The sequence below is a fragment of the Hyperolius riggenbachi genome, chromosome 4 (assembly GCF_040937935.1).
Source record: "Hyperolius riggenbachi isolate aHypRig1 chromosome 4, aHypRig1.pri, whole genome shotgun sequence".
NCBI lineage: Eukaryota > Metazoa > Chordata > Amphibia > Anura > Hyperoliidae > Hyperolius > Hyperolius riggenbachi.
Genome location: NC_090649.1, coordinates 155,277,110 through 155,300,539, shown reverse-complemented (window position 1 = coordinate 155,300,539; position 23,430 = coordinate 155,277,110). Strand labels below are relative to the sequence as shown.

The following is a 23,430-nucleotide window of genomic DNA, read 5'->3' as shown; positions in this document are numbered from 1 at the left end:
CTCTCCAGTCCTGTAAATAAAAAACAGACTCCACATAGGGTAATATTGTTCAGTCCTTTTGCTGCCTTTATTCCAACCCTTAACGGTCACCCGTGTTCCGTGCTCCCCAGGTGTTCCGGGCTCCCTGATGAGTCAGGTGTGAGGACGAAACCCGCGTAGGGCGGAGCTAAGCGTCTGACGTCGCAAGAATACAGGAAGCGCACGGACCGGCCGGTCAACTGAGGTAGCGCACGGAGATAGACTCTGCGACTGGATGAGGAGGCGGAACGGGGGAGCGTGGAAGTGTATAGAGGCGCACCCGGGAGCCAGACGGATGGGCATCGGAAGTCATCTGTATTTGATATGCGCAAAGTGCTTCGGAAAGCGTAAGTGAGATTATGTTATTGCGCACAGAGGCAGTTTAAACAGTGTTACGCTATATGCGGTTTTTTCTTTTTATATTTTTATGAGGAATTTTAACAGTAAGAATAAAGTAAAGTCCCTACAAGAGGCTTTTTACAAATCTCTGAGGATCGTGTTGTTGATTGGATTCACAAAAAGCGCAGTCTCCACCTGTGTAAAGAGGTGGGATACGTCTGGTGAGCAGTTTGGCATGCATTGAGGTGGATTGGCACTGATAACGGGTGTGAATACGGAGGCACGGTGTTTGAAAAAATTGAACTTTTTTGCTTGAACTGTATTACCCTATGTGGAGATTCTCTTTCTTTACAGAAACAATTGGATATGAGTATAATGCTATGCTTAAGATCCACCTGACAATTGAGGTGGACATAATCTGGTGAGCATCTAGTGAGAGGGGACGAGGGAGATAGATGTGATTTATCACCTGGGGAGCACGGAACACGGGTGACCGTTAAGGGTTGGAATAGAGGCAGCAAAAGGACTGAACAATATTACCCTATGTGGAGTCTGTTTTTTTATTTACAGGACTGGAGAGCGCAGCAGTATAATTGAACTTTGGAATAAATATGGATGCATAACTGTGGAACTCGGAGCAGAGCAGAGAATATGACAATCACTATTCTACTGGACTATGCAACTATGTTGAAAAAGCTTTACAATTTTGTATTATCCGCTAATAAATAAGATTACTTTCCATTCCATCTACAAAGTCATTAGTAAATAAATTGAAGAGAACTGGACTCATTCCTGAACTCTGCAGGACCCCGCTACTAACAGCTTTACATTTTGAGTGGGATCTATTTACTACTCTTTGTCTACTTTCCATTAACCAGTTCTCTATCCAGCTTGTAGAATGTGGTTGTTTATGCCCTGTTTTATCTGGATAAGTCTGGTAAGTAGCATCTTATTACAAGTGGGGATCGTTTTTACTTCCTTTGGACATTATCACTGAGTGGTGTCTCATAATGCTGGTCATACATAGCTCCGTTCTGAGCCATTTAGATGGCTCGATAGATCATTTCCGACATGTCCCATTTCCAGCCCGATCGTTTCGCCGCTCGATTGAAGACAATGCAAAAAGATAAAAAAAACAAGTGGAAGATAAGAGAATCACCTGCGGAATCGAGCAGGGAATCAATCGAGCGAGAGAATTGAGCGGCAAAATTACGCCATGTATGCCCAGCATAAGGATCCAGCAGTGGTTTTTTTTGCTATGTGACATTCCTTTTGGGGTGAGCAGTGTTTTTTAGAAAATGTCAGTTCTCTATCCACTTCCAGTTACACTCATTTCTTCCTAATCCTTGCAACTTCAGCTCCTGCACAGTATAAAAAGCTTTTGCAAAGTCCATGTTTCCTACATCTACTGCTTTGTCAATATCTATATTTGCATTTACCACTTCATAAAAGACATGTTGGTCAGACAAGATTTATTTTTAGTAAACCCATGTTATGTATGCAAAATGTGACTATTCTGTGCTATAAAAATTTGTATAGTGTCATTTAGGATGCCTTCAAACAGTTTATAGACAACTGAAGCTTACAGGTGCATAGTATCTCACTTCTGATTGTGGGAAATCATCAGCTGTACACAAGTTGTATAGAGGTGACCCCCTTAGAAAGAGATTGACAGAAAATCAGATAAGTGGCCAATCAATATATAAAAGGAGTTCTCCATTAAAGGGAAGGTCCAAGCAAAATAAAAAATGAGTTTCACTTACCTGGGGCTTCTACCAGCCCCATGCAGCCATCCTGTGCCCTCAGGGTCACTCACTGCTGCTCCAGTCCCCCACTGGCAGCATGCCGACCTCAGAGGTCGGCGGGCCGCATTGCATACATTTTTACACATTCCCGCTAGTCCAGGAACAGCAACACATACATTTTTACGCGTTAGTGGTTCAATGCGTAAAAATGTATGCATTGAACCACTAACGCGTAAAAATGTATGTGTTAATGTTCCTGCACTAGCGGGAATGTGTAAAAATGTACGCAATGCGTCCCGCCGACCTCCGAGGTCGGCATGCTGCCAGTGGGGGACTGGAGCAGCAGTGAGTGACCCTGAGGGCACAGGATGGCTGCATGGGGCTGGTAGAAGCCCCAGGTAAGTGAAACTCATTTTTTTTTTATTTTGCTTGGACCTTCCCTTTAATACCTGTGGATAGATGACATCTGAGCCAGGTGCCTCAAAGTAAGTTACAAGCAGCTAGCAAAGTGCTAGCTGCTTGTAACAAAAAAAAATTATGCAAATCGGCCCAGCGGGGCCTGAGCAATCCTCCTGCGAAGGTTACCCCGAACTGAGTTCGGGATAACCGGCAAGGAGGTTAAAGGACAACTGTAGTGAGAAGAATATGGAGGCTGCCATGTTTATTACCTTTTAGACAATAACAGTTGCCTGGCAACTAAGGAAACTGTACAAAGGAAGGATCTAAACGTCTCCTTGCTGATGAGCAGGACTAAAAGAACAGTTAGTAAATGTTAACAAAATTTCAAGCAGCACTGTATGCTTTTGTTTTGTTGCTTACTGGCATGCTAAGGGCCTATCTATTATTCTTTCCAATTCTCAGGAGTCATTACATTTCAGTTCAGAACAGGTAAATGTATTTTTCATTGTTTTCCAAGTACTGCATAAGTACACTTAAGGTTTCACTTAGCAGAAGGCTTTATTACCTGGCTAAACATACAGTATGAGAAACATCTATATTGCGTGTGTTTTGACTGCAATGGTGACAGTGTGTGGCATAAGATCTATTAAACACAATGATCAGTTTAAAGGACCTCTGTCGCGAAAATCTTAAAATTTAAAATACATGTAAACATATACCGGTACATATAAGAAGTACATTTCTTCCAGAGTAAAATGAGCCATACATGACTTTTCTCCTATAAAGAGTTGTCTCGAACCTCCGGTTTTAGGTTCGCGGACCTCAAACGCGAACATGCGAAAAAAGTTTGCAAACTTTTCAAACCGCCATAGACTTCAATGGGCAGGCGAACTTTCAAAACTTCAAACACTAATTCTGGCCACTAAAGTGATGTAAAAGATGTTTTGAGGGGTCTAACATCTGTAGGAGGCATAGCGGAGTGGGATACACGCCAAAAGTCCCGAGGAAAAATCCGGATTTGACGTACAGCAGGGTTTAAGGGCAGAAATCCCATAGCATTGCTAAATTGCAGGCCTAAAGTGCTTTAAACCATCTTGCATGTGTATACATCAATCAGGTAGTGTAATTAGTGTACTGCTTCACACTGACAGACTAAACTCACTGTGTAACGCACCGGAAACAGCTGTTTGTGTAGTGACGGCCGTGCTGGACTGGTGCGCACCATGGCGAGAGTGCAAGCGATGGCAGTTTTCAAGCCCATATGGTCAGGCTGAGGTAGCTCAATGACAGAACAACAGTGACTGAGTGTCCAGCTGATCGAATTTGGTCTATCCACAATGAAGCAACGACTTTATTATCTTCTTGGGTCAGGTGTGCCCCCCAACCCCAACACACTCATTTAGCCGGTCATTGCTTCATTGTGATACGCAAGCCCCTTCACCGCGGCAAGGTAATGATCACGAAGGGCAATTGACACATGTACATGCCTTTTGTTTTGTTGTTGCAGCCGCAGTGCAACCAGAAACATTAGGCAGGCATGTATACACACCAGAAAAATTATTATATAGCGGCCGCTACTAGCAGCGCCCTTAAAAATTCGGGAATCCACTTGGAGTCCTGGACCCTGTTGGTGGTGGCGGAGAAGGCATTTAAGTGGCCTGCAGGCAGAGATGCTGTGTGGGGACCAACTTAGTCTTGGGGCAGGCAGTCACACGGTGTACAGGCAGAGATGCTGTGTGTGGGCATCACAAATGCCTTCCTTGCCGCAATAGCAGTATAGAGGGTGCTATTGTGGCCAGGAACGCGAAGAATCACTCACGTTCCCAGCCTGCCGGCGCCTGTCGCCAAAACCAGAAGTAGCCGCCGGCAGGGACAGGAGGATCGGAGCTAGGCTGCGAGGGCACCAGACAGCTGCAGGGGGTTGATGGAAGCCCCAGGTGAGTAAAACTCATTTTTTTTGGTGACTTAAGTGTCCCTTTAAGAATAAAAAGTTTATTAGGGCTGCAAGATTTTAGGAAAAAATTGAAATTGCGATTTTTCCTCTCAAAAATTGCGATTTTTATTTTTTTTCACGATTTTATTCAAATCAAGCTTTAGCACTAAATTCACAATGCCTCCAGTATAGTTTAGCCAGGTAGGTGCCTCCAGTATAGTTGCCCCAGTATAGGTTAGCTAGGTAGGTGCCTCCAGTATAGGTAGCCAGCATAGTTGCCCCAGTATAGGTTAGCTAGGTAGGTGCCTCAAGTATAGGTAGCCAGTATAGATACCCCCAGTATATGTGAGCTAGGTAGGTACCTCAAAAGTATAGGTAGCCAGTATAGTTGCCTTCAGTATAGGTTAGCTAGGTAGACGTCTTCAGTATAGGTAGCCAGTATAGTTGCCACAAGTAAAGGTTAGCTTGGTAGGTGCTGCCAGTATATTTGCCCCATAGGTTAGCTAGGTAGGTGCCTGCCTCCAGTATAGGTAGCCAGGCAGCATAGGAGTAGCAGCGGGGGAGAGCAGACATAGTAACAACTTACCTTCCGGGATGACACCAGCAGCTTCTATCTTCTTCCTTCTTCCTCTCCCAGCCGTCCATCACGTTAATATCAGCGCCCCCTGTGACGGCTTCCAGTTACGTCATCACAGGGGGTGCTGTTACCAACGCAACTCCATATATACAAGAAAGAAAAGAGAAGCTTGTTTGGGCTTTAGAAAATAATAATATCTCGGGGCAAGTCAGATCTTTGGTGCAAAAGTATAAATGTCCTTTATTTAACAAACAAGCACATCATAAAAACAATTAAAATACAAATCTCCTGAATCATGCCAAATGTACTTGGCACTATCTCCCACTGGTAAATGTATCTTATATAGCCAATAACAATAATATTATATAGTGCATTCACTGGCAAGGCAGGGTGCTAAAAAACATAATAGTGGAAATTACCTAACACTGTCCCCTAATAGAAGAACAATGACACCAAATTTCCATCACTAAAAATTACTGTACATCCATACAAAGTGCCTAGTGCAGTAAACGATGCGACTGTGTGAATGCCTGCGCCCCCACCCAAAAATGCGGGCGCACGCATACCCACATAATGTGCAAAAAATCTTCCTTATTTGTGTGTCCACAGACGACACAATATACAGTACATATCACTCACAAAATACCTAAAAACTATATATCGGCTGAAACGCGTAGAGGTTTATGAGGTTTACATCTATATATAAAAAAATCCGCTGTGGGATCCTGAACTCAGGCAGCCGCATCAGCGCGCAGCGACTGCCTGGATACAAAGGTCCAGTGATCTGAGGTGACGTCACCTACCAACAAGAGCTAGCCGAAGACCAGCTGAGTTGATGTGCGGCGAGCGGAACTCTGAGCCTATCAGACGGAAGTGACGTAGGCCGCCACGGGGAACCAGCTTGGTGAGGCAACGAGCGGAGATCGGTACAGCAGCCAGCTGTCCAGATTGGATTTCTGACATAAACGGATCTGGTGAGTGGGGAGTAGGCAATCGGCCACTCTGATTAACTGTATATTAACAACACAGCACTATTTGGCAAGTGGAGACACGGCAATTAGTTGCACTAATGACTGTATGCAAATAGTACAATATTACTCTGCAAGGAGTCCACGGAGTTGTGAGACATACATCCAGCCCACTGTGATATCCTTATCTTGGATCATATATGGTTCTTTTACCTGGAAACAGGATATAGTCCGGACTTAAGGAGGTCTATAGGAGATCATATGAAAGTCAGTGCGTCTTATAGTCCGAATGTGCCTCAAACCAGCAGGTACTTGCAAAGTTCTGGTAGCACGATCCCAGCATCTCCCCGTGTACTTGCGGTGGTGGGCAGGTACAGCGTGATTACAGCATCTCCCCCTGTACTTGCGGAGGTGGGCAGGCTCAGTGTGATTACAGCATCTCCCCTGGTATTTGCAGCGGCGGGCTGGCTCAGCGCGATCCTGACATCTCCCCCAGTATTTGCAGCGGCGGGATGGCTCAGCGCGATCCTGACATCTCCCCCGGTATTTGCAGCGGCGGGCTGGCTCAGCGCGATCCTGACATCTCCCCCGGTGTTTGCAGCGGCAGGCTGGCTCAGCGCGATCCTGACATCTCCCCCCGGTATTTGCAGCGGCGGGCTGGCTCAGCGCGATCCTGACATCTCCCCCGGTATTTGCAGCGGCGGGCTGGCTCAGCGCGATCCTGACATCTCCCCCGGTATTTGCAGCGGCGGGCTGGCTCAGCGCGATCCTGACATCTCCCCAGGTGTTTGCAGTGACGGGCTGGCTCAGCGCGATCCTGACATCTCTCCGTGGGACAGAAGAGGGTGAAACCCAGCTCTAGCTGCAGCCGCTATCAGGAGTCCCGATGCCTATGTACTTCCTTGTTTACATGCGCCCCCTAATGACGTGGGACGCAAGTACAGGAAGTACATAGGCATCGGGACTCCTGATAGCGGCTGCAGCTAGAGCTGAGTTTCACCCTCTTCTGTCCCACGGAGAGATGTCAGGATCCCGCTGAGCCAGCCCGCCACTGCAAGTCCCATGGGGGGAGATGCCTGGATCACGCTGAGCCTGCCCTGCCACCGCAAGTACCGGGGGGGAGATGCCTGGATCCCGCTGAGCCTGGCCCTCCACTGCAAGTCCCATGGGGGGAGATGCCTGGATCACGCTGAGCCTGCCCTGCCACCGCAAGTACCAGGGGGGAGATGCCTGGATCGCGCTGAGCCTGCCCTGCCACCACAAATATCATGGGGGGAGATGCCTGGATCACGCTGAGCCTGCCCTGCCACCACAAGTACCAGGGGGGAGATGCCTGGATCACGCTGAGCCTGCCCTGCCACCACAAATACCATGGGGGGAGATGCCTGGATCACGCTGAGCCTGCCCTGCCACCGCAAGTACCAGGGGGGAGATGCCTGGATCACGCTGAGCCTGCCCTGCCACCACAAATACCATGGGGGGAGATGCCTGGATCACGCTGAGCCTGCCCTGCCACCACAAATACCATGGGGGGAGATGCCTGGATCACGCTGAACCTGCCCGGCCACCGCAAGTGCCAGGGGGGAGATGCCTGGATCACGCTGAGCCTGCCCTGCCACCACAAATAACATGGGGGGAGATGCCTGGATCGCGCTGAGTCTGCACTGCCACCACAAATACCATGGGGGGAGATGCCTGCAACGCGCTGAGCCTGCCCTGCCACCGCAAGTACCAGGGGGGGGGGGGGGAGATGCCTGGGTCGTGCTGATGCTGCCCTGCTGCCCCAAGTACCGGGGGGAGATGCCTGGATCATGCTGATGCTGCCCTAAGTACCATGCCTGGAGATGCCTGGATTGCGCTGCTTCTGGATAGGTGCCTGGTCATCTGGATAGGTGAGATAATCACCCTGTAATGTTTAGTTAGTGTTACTGGTGGGGGAAGCAGGAGTTAGTTTAGTGTAGTGTAGTAAAACTGGTGCAGGAAGCAGGGATTAGTTTAATGTAGTGAAGTGTTACTGGTGGGGTAAGCAAGGGTTAGTGTAGTGTGTAATGTAGTAACTGGTGGGGGCATCAGGGGTTAGTATAATGTGGTGTAGCTCAATGTTACATCGGGGTTAGTGTAGGCTATTTAGTCTAGCTAGTGGGGGCAGCAAGGGTTAGTGTAGCTGGGCAGTGTAGCTTAGACAGAGACAGCTTGGGGAAAAAATGTCTACAAGATGCCCCTGCACTATAGACGCATCAGGTTTAGAAAATATTTTTTTTCCTTGTTTTTGTCCTCTTAACCTGGGTGCGTCTTATAGTCCGAAAAATACGGTATATATTTTAGAACGAGTTGCTGCTTTTGACTATATGAATAATATTATATGGTGCATTCACTGGCAAGGCAGGGTGCTAAAAAACATAATAGTGCAAATGACATAACACTATCCCCTAATACAAGAACAATGACACCAAATTTCCATCACTAAAAATTACATCCATACAAAGGCCTCAATTCACTAAGCTTATCTCCTGTCTTTAATAACCTTTCTAGAGTGATCACCATGGTGATAAGGCATGTAGTATTCAGGAAACATTTTACCTCAGGCAAACCTAAAGTTAACTCTTCTGTCTTTGAGTAAACTCTTCAATCCTTAAAATAACTCCAGAGTTGAAGACAGGCTGTTTATTAACTGTGTGTGAAAATAACTACAGAGGAGGTAAATTAACTACAGAGGAGGTAACTTAAGGAATGAAGAGATAAGTTAACTCTCTCACTGTGTGGAGGTAAGTTTTCTCTTGCCTTATTATCTCCAGCATGATCTTAGTGAATTGAGGCCAATGTGCCTAGTGCATACCTGCGCCCCCACCCAAAAATGCGAGCGCACGCATACACACATAATGTGCACAAAATCTTCCTTATTTATGTGTCCACAGACGACACAATATACATATCACTCACAAGGCCTCTCCCAAAGCAGCCGCTAGCTGCGACCGCGCAAGGCGCTCTCCTGGATTTTTTGCTGGGAACTTCCCTGGTAAGCGGGTGCCTTTTTCTTCACAACTCTAGGTGCAATTTCCTCTGCATATTTTCACTTAGCACTTTCCTGGACTGTATCCATGGGTTCACATACAGCTGCATTTTACTCTTGCAGAATTTTTTGTTCAACCTTTGCATTTTTATGTTTTGCATTTTGAATATAGTTTTTAGGTATTTTGTGAGTGATATGTACTGTATATTGTGTCGTCTGTGGACACACAAATAAGGAAGATTTTTTGCACATTATGTGGGTATGCGTGCGCCCGCATTTTTGGGTGGGGGCGCAGGCATGCACACAGTCGCATCGTTTACTGCACTAGGCACTTTGTATGGATGTACAGTAATTTTTAGTGATGGAAATTTGGTGTCATTGTTCTTCTATTAGGGGACAGTGTTAGGTCATTTCCACTATTATGTTTTTTAGCACCCTGCCTTGCCAGTGAATGCACTATATAATATTATTGTTATTGGCTATATAAGATACATTTACCAGTGGGAGATAGTGCCAAGTACATTTGGCATGATTCAGGAGATTTGTATTTTAATTGTTTTTATGATGTGCTTGTTTGTTAAATAAAGGACATTTATACTTTTGCACCAAAGATCTGACTTGTCCCAAGATATTATCATTTTCTAAAGCCCAAACAGGCTTCTCTTTTCTTTCTTGTATATATGGTGTCTCATTGAAGACTGATGGGCGTAATTTTTTGATATGCTGGCAATCTCCATGTGGCTAATTTGTGTGTTGCGTTTTTTTTGTTACCAACACGCTGCTTTCACGATTACGTAATTGTCGTGCCCCACATTGCGGTTTCGATTTTAAGCTGATTAATCGTACAGCCCTATTTTTGCAGACATAAAAAAAAGACACCTGCTGCACCAATTCATACCTCCTTATTTCCTCCTCTGCAATATACAGCTTCCTGCTCATTCCCCACACATTTATTTAGGCTATGGAGCTGGCAGTAAGAGAACCCCATTTGAGAAAACCTGATCTATAGGATTAGATTCAAGGCTAGATTGCAGCAAGGACACCCTTCAGCTACACACACATGCTGCTCTGAACTTGGCTGTGGCGCATGATAACTGCTAAAGATCCGAGAAGCTGGATCTTTAGCGATCCCCGACAACCGAGCACTGCTACGATCATGATCGTATTGTTCCCCCCACTCCAACGCCTGTGGGAAACCACTCTGTTGCACAACGCTCTTCTCCCTCAGAATAGCAACAGGCACGTCTCTAGCCTGGAGGCTAATCACACATATGTACAGCCTCATCTCTATTCTGTCGCGAAAGGGATTAGGGCTTTAGTAGACTATAAGAGAAGTGCAATTAAGATTCCCTTGGATTTTCTAAGGATTGTCAGGTTGGACACCAATAGCTCAGCCTGCAGTGTTGAAGCCACCACTAGATGGCGGCAACTCACCTCCTAATTCTCTTCCTGAAGGAACAGCATTGGCGCATCAGAATCAATTTTATTTGCCAAGTGCAACAGGTGTCCTTACCCCGAATTATGTGTGGTACACACAGAAATTAATTTAGTGCAATTAACAGCATATGGCATAGTGCAACAGGCGATAAAAAGACATAAGGACACGCATACAGGAGTAGACACAGGTGCAGTACGCTAGGATTCCAGAGATGCTGGAGGGGGAGTCTCTGAGGTTACGGTGGAGAGGAAGCTTGAGTTCAGGAGTAGTTCCTGAGCCTGGGAATTTTGGTGGGGATGGTCCAGCAGCCTGAGGGGAAGAGGCTGAAGGAACGACTGCGGGGATGGGAGCAGTGGCGGCTCTACACTGTGGCATGTTGGGGCACTGCCCCCCCCTACCCGGGAATCACTTCGCCACCACTGAGTGCCCCCCCCCTTAGTAACATACATTTAGGGCCCGTTCACACTGCACGCGTTTCCAGCCGCGTTTTGGAAACGCGTGCAGGTGGCCAAAACGCACGACATCAGGCATTGCATAGAGTGCAATGTCTGATGTTCACACTGCATGCGTTCCGGACCTGTGCGGTCCGGGAACGCATGCTGCACGCAGATTTTGCAAAAACGCATGGCTGTCCCATTCACTTTTCAGTGATGGGATCAGCCTTGCAACGCACACAAACGCGGATGGCCATGCGTTCGTACGCGTTGCGGTCCGCACGCGTTCCGCACGCATGGCCATCCGCATTTCTGATCTGAACGGGCCCTTAACTGTTTCCATTCTCTAGTCAAAAAACACATTTGTTTGCGTTCTGCAATGTGCATTTCTGAAATGCAGAACTTGCTGCATATTCTTCCAAAACGCATCTAGAACGCGCATAATTTCTGTCAATGGTGACGCAGAGGTATAGCGTTTTATTGCGTTTTTTTGGGTGTTTTGTATAAAAAAGAAGTTTACAGTATTTCAGCTTCCTGTTGACGTCCTAGTGATGTACCAGATGATGAACCAAGGACACTGAAAATGTGTGCTGATCATTAAATGAAAACTTCTACAGTAGAGAGTTTGATCTTTGAAGTGCAGGCTAAGCATCTCAAACACACGTGTAAACTCCAACAACCACAAACGTCTAAGCTCTCCTACACAACCCAAAAGAGAAATGATGCAAGAGCATGTTTTTATACTGGCCACATTTCCCAAATATTGCAAAAAACGCATAGAAATTGCACAAAACTGAACTTGGGATTCATATGTGTGAAATGCAAATGCAATAAAATACATGTGTGAAACACAAACGCACTCAATACGCACTTCATTATGACAAAAAAACGCACAAACGCATATGCAGCAAAACGCAACCTTTCACACACCGCCTAGTGTGTTCCCAGCCTCAGTGTTTCAGCAAGCGAACCCAGACCGTGTCAGTCGGCTAGATGAAAATATATAGTTCTCAATCTGCAGGGATTTTGTATGCAAATAACACCTTGCACAGCAAGCATACCTCTCACCAGTTAATGCTGGCACAGTACTTATAGTGTGCTCCTCTGTCCACATTTCTGTGCAACCTGTATAAGGCCTGGAACCCACTAGGTCGCTGCAGTGGTTTAAAATGGCCGCAGACCTGTGTGCAGCGATTCCTAGGGCGATTGCGATTCCCTGGTGCTTGGAAGCGCTGTACAGTAAACTGTACAGGGCTTCTGATTTGCAATTGTGTTTTTTTTTTACTAAAACTTTATTATTCTTACCCGGTTCTTCTTCCATCTGTAGCCCTGCCCCCTAAAGGAAGAAGTCATCTGTGCTTCTCTAGACCCCCAAAGTGCTGCATAATCGCTTTCATAAGCTTATATACTTTGCATTGCATGCTAACGCGCTCAGAATGCTGCATGTCCTGCGATGGTGATTGCCCCTAATCGCAATCGTGCCAATGGGTTCCCCCTCACTTACTTTCATTGGCAAAGCGTTTTTGAGAAACGCTGGCGATCGTCGGGCGATCCCAAAACGCTGCCAAGAGGGTTCCAGACCTCATACTGGAGCATTGCAGTCATGCACAAGCAAATCACAGTTGACAAGCAATTCCCTCAATAATCAGGTAACAGCTTACACAGGAAACATAGGTCTCACCAGCTGGTACTTTGAAAGTATTTCACACTGGCCCAGAATACTGTAAAAATAGAGAGCAGGCTACAAGTGGCTGAAAGCCAGCCCACATCTCATACGTCACCAACTGACATATGACGAATCCGCCCACCCACTTTTCAATGTAGCTGGATACAGAATAGCACAGGGGCCAAAAAACAGGTTTACTATGACGGAAGTTCTGGTTATAGTAGATACAGGCGCTGCTCCAGCCTCAAATCAGAAATGTAGAATACACCAGCTGCTCTGAATAACCATATCCACAATCGGTAACATGTCAAGACAAAACCACAGTGCTCAGTTATCAGCTCAGAACCTGTAGTATCACCACAGTGCTCAAAAGTAGCATATCATAGTGACCATCACCAAAAAACAATATAGCAACAGGTCACTTTCCATCCATAAAACAATGCTTTTATTCAAGCTGCATTAAAAATCTCGTATACAATAACTTACATCCAGGGTCCTTTTGACAGGGACCCCTAGATATAAAGCATATAGTGCATCACCAATAGTATACAGACAAAGATCAGTCTCGGTGTCAGACACCCATTCCCTGATGATGGCGGAAGGCCGAAACCGGTCGGAACTGGAGACTGGGTATTTGTCTGACACCGAGACTGATCTTTGCGTGTATTGGTGATACACTATATGCTTTATATCTAAGGGTCCCTGTCAAAAGGATGAAAAGTGACCTGATGCTGTATTGCTTTTTGGTGATGGTCACTATGATATGCTACTTTTGAGCACTGTGGTGATACTACAGGTGCTGAACTGATCACTGAGCGCTGTGGATAACAGAAGTTCTATTATATCCAGGTTTACTATACCAGGCATTACTCCCGTATACTTATAATGGTGCTTGGCCAGGACCTGGACACTTGGTTCACTGTACCCGAAATTCTACTATATCAGTGTCTACTATAAAGAGAATGGGCTCTATTCACAATCACACATGTGGTAAGAGATTCTTTTACTGCTATATTACCGGCAGTGATAATTTCCGCTTTTTTTCCCACATTCACTAAAAATGTTCTGCATGTTTTCCACATGTGAGAACAATGCGTAAAAAAATGGGGAAACATGCGTAATTATGTAGTAAACATGTGTTAAAAAAGGGGCAGAAAATAAATAAAGAAAAAAAGAAAAAAAAGTTGACAGAAAAAAAAAAAATAAAGTCCAGCAAACACAGCACTCAAGGGTCCAGACTCCATTTAAGTCAATGGGAAGCAATATATATCACCAAATACTTGTAGGTGATATAAAATCAGTAGTTAAGTCAGAAATAATGCACCCCTTTTTCTTTGTGAATTTACCGAATTACCGACTTTTACCGCATGTTTTACGCCTGCGGAAAAACAATGCGTACAATTTTACACATGCAGTAAATAACCATGCGTAAAATTAAGTGAATGTCAAGATGTTTCATTCGTGAATTTACCGCAAGTGCATTTCCGCAAAATGATTGTGAATAGAGCCCAATGTAACAAATGCTCTTAACAAATGCTGAGAGCTTTATATCTATTTTTATTTTAGTTAAGTATTTATATAGCCCTGACATATATTACGCAGCGCTGTGCAGAGTATATTGTCTTGTCACTAACTGTCCCTCAGAGCGGCTTACAATCTAGTCCCTACCATAGTCATATGTCTATGTATGTATCGTATAGTGCAGGGGTGCAAATTAGGTAGATCCCGACCCCACTACATTTTCCATTCTGTATATCCATGTGGGCACCTAAAATTGTAGATGGGTAGATCATTTTGACATGCTAATTTTTCAAAGTAGCTCACAAGCCAAAAAAGTGTGGGCATCTCTGGTATAGTGTATGTGTCATAGTCTAGGGCCAATTTAGGGGGAAGCCAATTAAGTTATCTGTATGTTTTTAGTGTGTGGGCGGAAACCTGAGCACCCAGAGGAAACCCACACAGTGACGGGGAGAACATACAAACTCCTTGCAGATGTTAACTTGGCTGGGATTCAAACCGGGGACCCAGCGCTGTAAGGCAAAAGCGCTAACCACTCCGCCACCATGCTGCCCAATCTGCCAAGTTACTGTAAGCAGCTCTGTGGAATGTGTTTTATATGCACACAAAAACAGAGAGCAAGCTGAAATAAGATTCAGCATATACAGAGAACCACGTGGATTGTTTTCATTTTTCCATATATGGAATAGAAATTAACAATGAGATGCAAATAATTTCTCCTTGCATTCAGTTTTCATATAAATTATATTCAGCTTGAAATTGGACCAATCAGAAAAAAATCCTGTCAATTTTTATTGGTCAAAGTTCAAGCTGCACAACATTTACATTAAATTTGACTGTAATTTAAATTTAAGATGAAATTATTGACATCTCATTGATCATCTTTAAAGGGACTCCAAGCTCTAATTAAAATCAAAATCTGAACTTACCTGGGGCTTTCTCCAGCCCACCGTAGGTCGGGAGGTCCCTCGACGTCCATCTGGCTCTTCTCCCAGGGCCTGGTCAGAAATGGCTCCCCAGCGGCTCCCGGCGACACTGGGCCCGAGTGTCGGGCTCCTCTTCCTGAAAGGTGGCGTCAGTCGTCACCACGCCGGCCGCCTCGCGTCATCACCGCGCCCGGCATGACAGTACTCTCACGCCGGCCGGTGTGATGACGACTGACGTCACCTTTCAGGAAGAGGAGCCTGACACTCGGGCCCAGTGTCGCTGGAGCTATTTCTGACCAGGCCCTGGGAGAAGAGCCAGATGGATGTCGAGGGACCTCCCAACCTATGGTGGGCTGAACAAAGCCCCAGGTAAGTTCAGATTTTTATTTTAATTAGAGCTCGGAGACCCTTTAACCACAAGAGAGCCGCTCTGCGACCACCATCCTGCATTAGGCAGTCGCAGAGCGGTTTTCTTGTTCCTTGGTCCTGCCAAGTGGCATGATCTTGCGAGGAGCGAGATGTACAGGGAACGAGCATTCCCTCCAGTAAACAGAGCGGGGCCGCACGATCAGCCTGCCAGCCACAATTGAAGCTGACAGGCTGAAATAAACAATCCAATCCATTTCATAGCCTGATGCCTATGTATGGGTAGTGTATGTATCACATTCTAGGGCTAATTTAGGGGGCTGAGGGGGGAATAAAAGAAATAGGGAAGTGATCATTTTTTAGAATGGCAGCCCCTGACGATCTATTTGGCTTCAGTAGTGTCTGAATGACTCCAGATACAAGCATGCAGCTAATCTTGTCAAATCTGCTAATAATTTCAGAAACACCTGATCAGCATATACTTGTTCAGGGTTTATGGCTAAAAGTAAGGGCTGGTTGGAGGAGGTCGAGGAGGTTATTAAAAAACTCAAACTACATAAATCACCAGGCCCAGATGGCCTTCCCGCCTTATATTACAAAAAATTCTCAGCCATTCTAATCCCCTATCTAACAAAGTGTCTTAACGTACTGAGAACTAAACCTTTAAATCACCCCGAATTTCTTGATGCCCATATTTCTATCATCCCTAAAGAAGGTCGAGACCCCTTAAATACCAAAAATTACAGACCTATAGCCCTCCTGAACCAAGACTACAAAATCCTAACTAGCATCCTAGCAGCCCGACTTAATATCTTCCTGCCAGCTCTAATTCAACGAGACCAGGTGGGATTCATACCGTACAGGCAAGCTTCAGACAACATTCGCAAAACTCTCAACATACTCCATCATGTGTCTCAATCAGGTCAGCAATTGATCACACTTGCCTTAGATATTGAAAAGGTTTCGGCACAATTTCTTGGCCCTTTCTGTCAGGTGTATTAGCTAGGGCAGGTATATCGGGACCCTTTGCTCACCTGATAAGACAGTTATACTCTACCCCTCATGCCCATCTAAAACTACCCAGCTCCTCATCTACTCCAATAGCTATCCAAAGAGGCACGCGCCAAGGCTGCCCTTTGTCGCCTGCAATATTCGCTATGGTAATGGAACCCCTAGCAGCAGCCATACGCCACAATTCCGACATCCAAGGATATAAAATTGGCAAAATAGAATATAAAATAAGCCTATTCGCTGATGATGTGCTTTTAACCCTTACTAACCCTGTGGTCTCTATCCCAAATCTGTTAAAACTACTTAAACATTTTGAAACAATGTCAGGTCTCAAACTAAACTATGATAAATCCGAGGCAATGTTTAGTAATTTTCCTCGGGGCATGGGCAGCTATATCAGTAATATTTTTAAATTTAAGTACCAACCCCACTACATTAAATACCTGGGGGTCCATATCCCACATGATATATCGCAAATCTATAAATGGAACTACACCCCCCTGCTTAAGACCCTACACAATCTCCTACACTCCTGGGCTAACCATAATATTTCTTGGGCGGGCAGGGTCACTGCTGTGAAGATGACCCTTATTCCCAAGATCATGTATTATTTTCGCACTCTCCCCATTAATGTACCTGAGAGCTCCTTAGCTCCTCTCCAGTCTCAGATATTTAAATTTATTTGGGCCAATAAAAAACCCAGAATTAAGCAAAGCATAATGATGCTCCACAAAAAAGAGGGGGGCCTCTCTGTCCCTAATCTGTACAAATATTATCTTGCAGCGCAAATGGCAATACTTTCCTCACTTTATGCAGGAATCCACACTCCTCGATGGGTAGATCTGGAAAACAGTTTACTGCACCCCTTGAATTGGAGAGGAGCTTTGTGGTCAAAGGTTACGAGTTCTAACTTGAAAGGACCAGTGTCCCCATTCACTCATCACTCTTTGAGGATCTGGAAGAGAGTCAGGTTTAAATATCCTCTTCAATCGCAACCCTCCCGGCTGGTAGAGTTCCTGGGTAACCCAGACTTCCTAGCTGGGCAGGACACAAGGTGGGCCCAAAGGGACCTAACAAGTCTCCATAAGATGCTAATGAAAGGCATAGTTCCTACGAAACGAGTGCTCTGCGATCATTATCACATACCGGCTACCGAATCCTTTAGAGTACATCAGCTCTATCATTTTATTCTATCGATAGCTAGACCAGGGCAGGAAATTAAGGCAACCTCCTTTGAACTTTTATGTCTCACTGACCCACTGCGTAAGGGCACCCTATCCCTGTTGTATACTATCCTTAATTCAAACCCTTCAAGCTCCAAATTTTATTTTCAAGTAGATTGGGAAACAGACACTGGCCTACCATTTTCAGATGACCAATGGGTCCAATCATTTGATACCTTATCGAGAGGGAGCCTATGTGTGACAGACATGGAGGTTGCCTTGAGAGTACTGCACAGGTCATACCTTGTTGCTAAGAAACTGCACGCAATCAATCCAGATAGATCAGACCTATGTTTTAGAGGATGTGTCAACACGGGATCTTTTTACCATATATGGTGGTCCTGTCCCATCGTTGCAAAGTTACGGAGGAAGGTGATCTGCAAAATTAACTCAACCCTCTCACTACATCTGCGAAATGATCCAGCTATATGCCTGCTAGGCCTACAACCTGAAAAAATGCCTCACTCCCAGCATAAACTTATACAGTTTATTATGAATGCCACTAAAACTTACATTGCTTTGTAGTGGTTTAACCTACTTAGCGGTAACCCCGTGTGTGACACGGGGTAAGCCGCCGGAGGGTGCCGCTCAGGCCCTGCTGGGCCGATTTACTTAATTTTTTTTTTGCTGGACACAGCTAGCACTTTGCTAGCTGCGCCAGCACCCCGATCGCCGCCGCCGCGCGCCCGATCGCCGCTATCCGGTGCGGCGCGCGGCCCCCCCCCCAGACCCCGAGCGCTGCCTGGCCAATCAGTGCCAGGCAGCGCCGAGGGGTGGATCGGGTCTCCCAATGACGTCCCGACGTCGCTGACGTCGGTGACGTCATCCCGCCCCGTCGCCATGGCGACGGGGGAAGCCCTCCAGGAAATCCCGTTCTTTGAACGGGATTTCCTGATCGGTGATCGCCGAAGGCGATCGAAGCGGGCGGGGGGATGCCGCTGAGCAGCGGCTATCATGTAGCGAGCCCTCGGCTCGCTACATGATAAAAAAAAAAAAAAAATTTTTAAAAACTGCTGCGCTTCCCCCTGGCGGTATTTTTCATACCGCCAAGGGGGTTAAGCAGACCCTGTCCTTTCAATGTGTACTTACTCGTATCCATAACACTATGATAAACGAGAAGATTAAAGCCAATCTTTGGGACAGGACCCCCCACTTTGAAAAAATATGGCACCCCTGGATTCGGTTGGCCTCACCCTCTGGAGTCCAAAGCGCTTTACAGGCATTTTAACTGCCTCCATCCATGAGCAGCTTGTCATCGATCAAAGGTTTTATGTGTCCCTACATGAGCGGTATTAGATCTATTATGTTTTTATTTCGGTTTTGTTAAGCATATTATTCTTATTATACTCTAGTATACTTACCACAAAGTTAATGTCTCCAGGCCTTCTAACTATCTGGGCCCGGACCCTGTTTGTCTACCTCAACCTCAGGTGATCACTTTAGCCTCATGTTCTTATACTTAGTTACTAAATATTATTAAAACTCCATGCTAAAATGCACTCCACTTGTTATCTTGAAACCCTGAGCCCATCTCTTGACGATCACCTATCTATGCCTGGAAACTGTTACATCAGAAAATGAAACTTTTAACTTTGTGTAACCTGTACTTATGTTACCCCATGATACTTTATGGTTTTATATGTCTTCATATGACTTTGTTGCTACTTAATAAAAAAGTTTTTGAAACTAAAAGTAAGGGCTGGTTCACATGGACGTTTTGCTGGCATTAAATGCAGCATTTTAAAAGTAATGTTATTAGGGATCTACCGCCCTCCCATGAAAGTGAATGGGAGCGTTTAGTACAAGCTTTTGCAGGCTTTAATGAAAGCCTGGAAGTTGATCCCAGCAAAAGCAACATGCAGCTTCTAGAAGGCATTTGAAAGCCAGCAAAAGCCAAAGAAAGCCCATAAAAGCCAAAGAAAGCCCAGCCTTTCCATATACTTCCTGTAAAAGGCACCAAAAGCCCAGAAAATGCAACGCTCTCCTGAAAGCAATTAAAAGCCATTAAAAGCTAAGCTGTTAAATGCTGGCATTCTTGAAAAAAAAAAAAAACAGCGTTTGAACGAAACGCTAAGCAGAAGCTCAGCAGAAGCCATGTGAACCAGCCCTAAAAGTAATGTTTTTAGGGATCTACTGCCCTCCCATGCAAGTGAATGGGAGCGTTTAGTACAAGCTTTTGCAGGCTTTCATGAAAGCCTGGCAGTTGATCTCAGCGTCTCGTCTCATCTGAAAAGTAAGGGCTGGTTCAGACGGACGACATGGGGCGTTCAGGCTACTGAGAAGCCGCGGCGTCATGTGACGTCTAGTTCGGGGGCGGCGGTACGGCGATTGTCGGCTTTGCGTCGCGATCAGCATTTCTCGTCCCCGCAGGGGGACATGAAGCCGCCTCGGCTAGCCGGCCCTGGACGCCGCATGCTGCTTCTAGGGCCGGCCGAAACGTCACGTTAAATCGGGATCGGAACGCCGCGTTTGCGCAATCGACTGCAATCGCCAGTAACCGCGCGATGCTAATCGCTCCCATTCACTTGAATGGGAGCGTTTAGCCAACGAGTCCAGAACGCTTGGCGGTAAACACTGCCAAGCTTCCGTGTGAACCAGCCCTAACATGCAGCTTCTAGAAGGCGTTTGAAAGCCAGCAGAAGCCACTGAAAGCCCATAAAAGCCAAAGAAAGCCCAAGCCTTTCCATATACTTCCTATAAAAGTCACCAAAAGCCCAGAAAATGCAACGCTCTCCTGAAAGCCATTAAAAGCCTTCAAAAGCCATTAAAAGCTAAGCTGTCAAAAAAAAATTGAAGCCAGTTTAAAAACGGCTTTTTACCTTTTTATTTATGTGAGGCATGTTTGCCCCTGCTAAAACGCTGCTATCCTGCGGCAGAACTTTACCCCCCAAATCCGGCAGTCTTTATCACCCCTGAAAAATCCACTACATTCTTGGTCGTGGATTTTGCTGCTCATGGAGGCAGAGCTTTCGGCTGCAGCTCTGCCTCCATGCGTGTCTATCAGCCACGGATCTCCACCTCTCCCCGCCCCTCTCAGTGAAGGAAGACTAAGAGGGGCGGGCGGAGGCGGAGATAAGCACTGAAAGACGCATGTAGAGGCAGAGCTGCAGCCGAAAGCTCTGCCTCTCACGGAAGCGCTCCCAGCAGTGTGCCCCAGGGGATTTCGGGGGTAAAGTCCCCTCGTTTGGACGCGGGATATCGGCGTTTTAGCAGGTGCAAACATGCCTTACATAAATAAAAGTTAAAAAGCCGATTTTAAATTGGCTTTAGTGTCTCTTTAAATGCTGGCATTCTTGAAAAATAAACCACACCGTTTGAACGAAATGCTAAGCAGAAGCTCAGCAGAAGCCCATGTGAACCAGCCCTTAGAGGCAGTGGATCAGCAGAACAGCCAGGCAACTGGTATTGCTTAAAGGGAAATAAATATGGCCAACTCCATATCCCTCTTGTTTCAGTTGTCCTGGCCCTTTTCCGCAAGCAGTTGAACTCACACTGCTTGCTACTGCCTAGCAACTGCTTGCTGCTGTCTTGGAATTGCTTGCTGCTGCTTGGTAACTGCTCACTTGAGGGTCTGAGCATGCGTTTTTGAAACGCTTGAAAAACATATGAATTTCTAAAAATGCAGCAGTGGGCTCAGGGCTCTTTCACACTAGGAGCTTTTCCATCCATTTTAACGGAATGCGCCTTGAATGCGGTAAGAAAAGTAACATGAAACTGTATTGACCTTCAAGAAAACCCTGTCGCTTTTTTCTCGGGGGCACAGCAGACCCCGCGGGGGACTAGAGGCGGCAATACAGAGACAATGGGCTCTATTCTCAAAGACTTCCCGCATGCGGTAAAGTACATGCGGGAAGTTTGCGACCAAAACACCGTCAAGTTCACATTCTCAAAATGTTCCACATGTTTTCTCCGCATGCGGTAAAAGTGCGGGATTCATGCGGAAAAATTTCCGCAAAAGTCGGTATTTTCCGCAATAGAAAGTCAATTCTCAAAACTGTTCAGGCGCATCATTTCGTCGTTATTTAACGATTTATTTATTTTTATCACCTACAAGTAGTAGGTGATATATTCCGCATCCCATTGACTTTAATGAAGTGTGGAGGCTTAAGGGCTGTGCTTGCTGGACTTTAACTTTTTTTTTTTTAAACACTTTTTCATGCGACCTTTTTACCGCATGATTACCGCATGAATAATGGCTGTTTCCGAATCTTTTTTCCCGCATGCGTAAAACATGCGGAAAATATTAGTGAATGTGGAAAAAATGTGGAGTTTACCGCTGGCGGAAATTTAGCGGTAAACTTTTGCGGTAATTTTGTCTCTTTGTGAATAGAGCCCAAAGAGTCCTGTAATTATGCACAGAACACGCCTCTGTGTTCTGTTAAGATTTAAAATACCCGCCTCGGGTTCTGATTCATGTTCCTTTCACATTAGACAAAGTGTTCCAGAACGTTAAGTTGTAGTGCATCTGGGAGCTTTAAATTGTATGGCACAAGCGGTTTCCTATTGGGTGAATTGGAACTAGGGCCACCGATACGCGGCGAGCGGCAACTTCCTGACGTCATGTTGTAGGTCATAACAAGTGCATGACATAAGGTCAGGGCTGTTTCTTGAGCAGTGCGGGCGGGGCGACCGCCCTGGGCGCAGACCGGCAAGTTGAAGAAGGGGGTGCAGGCAGAAGGACATAACCGCTAGGCGGTAGGGAGCTGGTGACGCGCGGTGCAGCCGAATGCAATAACAAAGAAGAACACCAGCGTAATCACCTTCATTGACTCCTCCTGGGATGCCTGCATCTGATGTCAAGTCATCATCACGTTACTACCGCGTGATGACACCTGATGTCCTGTAGCGGTACTGCAGGCTCAGTGTGCAGCGCCAATGGAGGAGTCGGCTTTCCGAGCTCTCTTCGCCTGTGTGTTTTCCTGGTCCCTGCTTCCTCCTGGATGAGTGGTTGGTCACTAGTAAATAGGCAGATCTACTTGTGACCTGTGGCTGTGCGACTGTCCCTAGAGAGTAAAGGTGGCCACTAACGGTCCAATTTCTAGCAAAAAATCGTTCGAGCGATCAGAAATTTTGATCAGATTGGTTGTAAATAATCTCAGTTGGTGGACACAATCGATTATGAACGAGTGAAAAAAATGTCGGCCAAATTAATTTTCGTCTAACCAAAATTTGGATTTTCTTGTTGTTTGTGATAGATAGGAAGCAAAGATTGGTTCATTGGTGGTGTGAACTATGTATTACAATATTTCACTTCCGATCAGAATTTCTGATCGCTTGAACAATTTTTCGCTAGAAATTGGATTGTTAGTGGCCACCTTAAGTTTTCACTAGTCCACGGGAGTGGGGGGAATGGGGCGCAATTTTTACACCCTCGCCCTGGGTGCAATTTCGCCTAGAAACTGCCCTGCACCAGGTTCGTACATACGTTAGCTACTGTGAAAGAGCGCTCAGGCCTTCAGTGTGCAATTCAGCCACCTGTGAAAAAAAGCAGTAAACTGCCAGGAGCAGGGAGCACCCATTGCTCTATAAACTTTCCTGCTGGGTCCCCTAAACTTGATTATGCTAATTTATTCTAGGATGCTGAACTATACCCACAGTCTTGATATGTTTGCTAACTTAATTCCAATCAACTAGTAATGGCCCTAATGAGATACACTTCATAAAATTTTGATTTGCCCAATTACACCTGCACACAATTAAATTGCACACAAGACGGATTTCTAGTAGCATACCAACGCTAGTGACTGTATTCCACAATGCCGCCGTCGCTTACTGGTAATACGTATGCGCACTCAAATCAGGGCTCGGCGGTCATATGACGCAGAGCACGCCTATCCCAGCCTTTCTTGCTACGTTCCG

General features: G+C 45.8%; 1 protein-coding gene across 13 annotated transcripts in view; it reads right to left on the bottom strand.

Annotated features, from left to right (window-relative positions):
• The window catches only part of MED12L (mediator complex subunit 12L), a 742,320-nt gene extending 718,911 nt beyond the window's left edge, over positions 1 to 23,409 (bottom strand). For all 13 annotated transcript variants that reach the window (XM_068280808.1, XM_068280810.1, XM_068280809.1 and 10 more), the window contains exon 1: positions 23,304 to 23,409. The gene's annotated coding sequence lies outside the window, so the exon portion shown is untranslated. The remainder of the gene's footprint in view (positions 1 to 23,303) is intronic.
• Positions 23,410 to 23,430: the final 21 nt, after the last annotated feature.